We start from the raw sequence: 4,547 nt of genomic DNA on the forward strand, positions 1-4,547 counted from the left end.
CGGCCATGCGGGGGAAGTAAACATCTCTGAAACAGCTAGCAAGAATCTGTCTGTCCATATATATTTTCTTTCCACGGGACTCCTGGTTTGATATATGCGTATTGCAGGATCCCCACTGCAACAGATAAGCAGATAATAAGGTGGGTGGAAAATTGGCTGAAATCAGTAGCAGCACAAAGTCCCAGCTGGCAGCTTGTTGCCAGTGCTGTCCCTCAAAGATCAGTATTGGGGCCAATATTATTGAGTGTTTTTATTAATAATCTGGATGATGGGAGAGAGTGGACTTCCATCAAGTTTGTGGAGAATACCAGGTTGGTGGGAGGAGTCAATATTTTTGCAGGGAGAGTTGCTATTCAGGGGAAATGGACAGGTTGGAGAGATGAGGTGACAGAAGCCCCATGAAGTTCAAGACAAGAAAATCCTGACCTGGGACAAAATAATCCCATGCTGCAGCAGAGGCCATGATCCAGCTGCAACTGGAAGAAGCTTTGAAGGAAAATGGGTTTCTGGTGGGAGAGTTGGACACGAGCCGTCAGTGCATCCCTTGAGGCCAACAGGGCCTGGCACATACCAGGTTGCACTGGCAAGAGTGCAGCCAGCACGTCTGGGGGAAGTGATTCTGCTCAGTACAGGTGCAAGTTAGGTACCCTAACAGAAGTTGTGTAAACCTCATCCACAAGGACTAGCTAAATCAATTTGGATATCAACATAGACCAGTGCAGTTCAAAATCACAACTTGTTAAACAATTTTTTTGGGGTGTTTTAAGTTTTGGGGTAATTTTTTTTTTTTTTAAGAGATTAATTTTATATTCTCACTGTCTTTCATATTTCACAGAAACACTAGTTTGCTAATTGCAGGGTCATTCTCCTCCTTTCCTTGCTGGATCTGCAGCCTGAAACATAAATTAGTTAACATTGGAAAAGCATAAACAGAAATCCTCTCTCCTGCTGATAATGTGACAGCCGTGATTGCTAAATGTTGGTAGAGAGACAATAGTTTTAAGAACAGACTTATTTTAGAGTGGTGTATATATAACTGGGATAACCAGATGTGCTTTCAGGTTCAGAAAAAGACCTGATCTGTTTACCCAGAAGTTTTCCCTAACTGAGGTGCAAGTTATATTTACAGCTGGGTGGGCTGGAATTCACTGAGGACAAGCAAAAGAGATGCGATTGCAGTCACCTCAGTTTGGGGCAGGGCACAGCAGTAAAGTCAGACAGAAACCTGAAAAAGCCTAAAATCTTGTCCAATTTATCCAACTCAGTCAGCTGGTACAGCAAAATAGTTTACCTCTCTTTACAAATCTGGCTGCTTTGAATAATTACAGAGAAGATAGGTCAGTTGTCAGCTGGCATTGAAAATGTTTTAGTTCCATTAACTTTGTGAGGTTAAAGCAGCTCATGCCAGCTGCAGATCTTTTGACCACCACATATATTAAATGTGCCAGTTACCAGGCTGGGCTTGCTCCTCCCATGTGGCAAACTTCAGGCAGAGGATGAGTGACAAAGCAAGGAGGGTGAGGACATCAGTCATGTTTAGTGGTTACTATTGGAAGAAAAACACAACCTGTCAGGGAGGTAGGAAGGACGAATGAGTTCAACCCTGACAGAAATTGGTGGGCAGGTGATGGTATCTCTTCGCATTATGTGACTAACAAAGGTCATTTCTAATAGCTTGCAAATCAGCCCATGGCAGTTTTCTCTGATATGCCAGGACAACGTGTAAGACACTGATAGGTGCTTTTGTCTCATTTAGAGTTGTTTAGAAAGCAAGTTGATACACTCTTTTTTTTTCCTCCTTTCTTTTCCTATGTAGGGATACATGGCCTGTTATATTTAAACTTTTGTAACTGTTTGAATCATACCCAATACTGCTTTTTAAACTCCTGGACTAAATTATGATGTAGAAGGTGTAAATTACAAGGGATTATACTGTATTTTTTCCTAATAACCTGCATTCTGTAACAATTTTGTTTGTGTTTGAAAAAAGTCCTTTGCAACAGATGTAGTCTGGTTCAATGAGTCCATTCAGAAGTACTTTCCACTCTGCAAGGGTAATTGTCTTTATTAGTTCTGTACCTTGAAAGTGTTTCAGCAGAGCATTTAGGAGTGTCAAATTCTATTAAGCATAAACTAGCTCACAAAGGAAATAAATTGGAATTGTGTGTAAATAGTGATACCTTAAGAGGTTTAAGTGAGTGTTCTGCTAGGTGGTTTTGCCATTTGATAGCCAAAAAAAAAAAAAAAAGTAAAAAAAAAAGTCTAGGTTTTGTTTATTTGAGGGGAGGGAGCTTTGTGTCTTTTGGAATGACAACCTCCCCCTCATGAATAAATGTGGAAAATTTAAAGCTTCTACATGCAAAGAATTGATCACTAAGACTCCTACAATTTTTAATCATTGCTATTCAAAAGTGTAATTTTGTTAGCATACTAAAGTTTGAGTCATGAAGGAATGCTACATAAACCCCAATGATTTTCTGAAATTTTTCTTTTCCCAAGAGTTGAACTGCAGAGGAAAGCAGGCAAGAAAAAAGCACAGCCCATATTTGCATGGCTTAGCAAAACAGTAAAAAATGCTTCTAAACTTATCCTCTATCATGTACTACTTGTGAAAGCTGAAGTAACTGTGGTGTTTCTGTAGAGCTACATCCACATTCAGTAAGCAGGTCCCTGGATGAGTTTCAAAATGATTTGTCTCACCTGAGCTGCAAGAGTAACTGTGTGAGAAAACCAAGGGAAAGTGCTGAGACCTGGAGAAAGAATTTTGTTAGTGGTAAACACGAAAATTAAACTCTAGAGGAAGGCTGTGGTGTTGCAAAGTGTGTCCTGCTTGATTTCCCTAGACAGCTCAATTTCATTGCATGCCATTAGTGCTTACATTCAAGACCATGCATGTATTAATCATGCTGGAACTGCTGTCCTCAGCTCTCAGGAGTTTGTCTTTCCACCCTCCACAGACTCTTTAGCATCTTCAACTTGCTCTTTCTCTCATTTTGTCACTGGTTGATATTTGCCTTGTCGTTAAAGGGGACTGATATGGAAAAGACAAATCCTTTGTACTAGCAGAAACTTGTCAAATATTATGAGCTGGAAGAGTGTTTCCCTTTGCTTAAAGTGCTGCCCTTCTCACTGCTTATCTTCTTCTGGAGTTGCTGTTCTGTTTTGGGAAAACCCCAGGAGGAAAAACACAGAAGGAACTATTTCTGGCTTTAGCTAGTACTAGTGGTATTTTCCTCAGAGTCAGCCCGAGTGAAATGGTGAGGGGACAAAAAGGCAGATGTTTTTTGGCCACCAGAGAAACAGCTGGCAGAAGCTCTTGCCCACACTATGGGAGATGAAAAGACAGAAGGAGCGAAGCAGTTGGAAGGATCAGGTCTGTCTAGGTTCACAAAAACATGCATCATTCTGCACTATGCCTTGTAAATAGGTTTATGTTGCATGCTTTGTCTGTTCATAATCCGATAGTTTCTGTGGATGTTTCTTGGACAAACCAGAAACACTTGTGCAACTCTTTGTCTGATTTTATGTTGATTTCTGGCTTATCCTTGCTTGGCTAGGCTGTGGGCTGGCATCCTGTTTCACTGGCGCTGGCCACATGAAAACATTATTCCCTCCAGACTCTGCTGATTAACCTCCAGTTACTGCTGAGTTCTGTTGGTGTAATTTGATTCAGTCAGGATGACCTGGACTGGAAAAGGCTATTATGCCATAGACTGGTAGGTCTGGCAAAATTTTCTGTTCTCTGACACAGGTCGGTGATAAGGCAGTCCAGTAGTAGGAGGGAGCTGTGATCTTTCTGAGCACAGCTAGGATTAGACAGAGCAAAAATAATGTCAGCATCACTCTTGTCTTTCTACTTCTTGCCCTTTATCATCCACTGCCTCAGAAGTCTCAATCTGGTTTTCATTCCATGCACTTGTTTAGCCCTGTCTCGCTGTGTGGTTTTCTGGGTCCCATGGGGATAGCAGAAAGGTTTCTGCCCAAAGATTCTTTTATCTCTTTCCTAGTAGGAGGTTTGTGGAAATGTGCCCTAATCTGCTTTTGGGCAAAATGACTTGCACTAGCTGGGTGATTTAAGTGTTTCAATTAAAGGCCAAATTTGCCTCAAGCAGACTAAGCATCTTTAAAGCAGACACCCCCCAATTTCTGTCAGATGTCCCACACTCTCTGGGAGAAGGTAGCCTCCAACTGGAACAAGTACTGCTCTGACCAGCCAGCTTGAGTGTGAAAGGGAACATCTGCATGTGAGCTGACAGATGATGCAAATTGAAGCAATGTGGATCAGCTTTAAAAGAGAGAGTGTAAGTTCCACTGGTTTGACTGTTTCTATTTAAACAGTGTAATGTTATGAAAACCTATTCATATGTTAATGGAACTGATCCATCTTGCCATAAAGAAACACTTACTTTACAAAGCAATATTGATATTTCATTTGTCTGATGGCAATTGTATTTTATGCTCCTTTAGACTACCCATTTTGAAAATCCTCTTTTTTATCCCCTCATGCTTTTGCTTTATGTAAGCACTTAAAATTGTCTTTCTTCAGG

This window comes from Corvus brachyrhynchos, unplaced genomic scaffold (assembly GCF_000691975.1).
Source record: "Corvus brachyrhynchos isolate BGI_N302 unplaced genomic scaffold, ASM69197v1 scaffold94, whole genome shotgun sequence".
Taxonomy (NCBI): Eukaryota; Metazoa; Chordata; class Aves; order Passeriformes; family Corvidae; genus Corvus; species Corvus brachyrhynchos.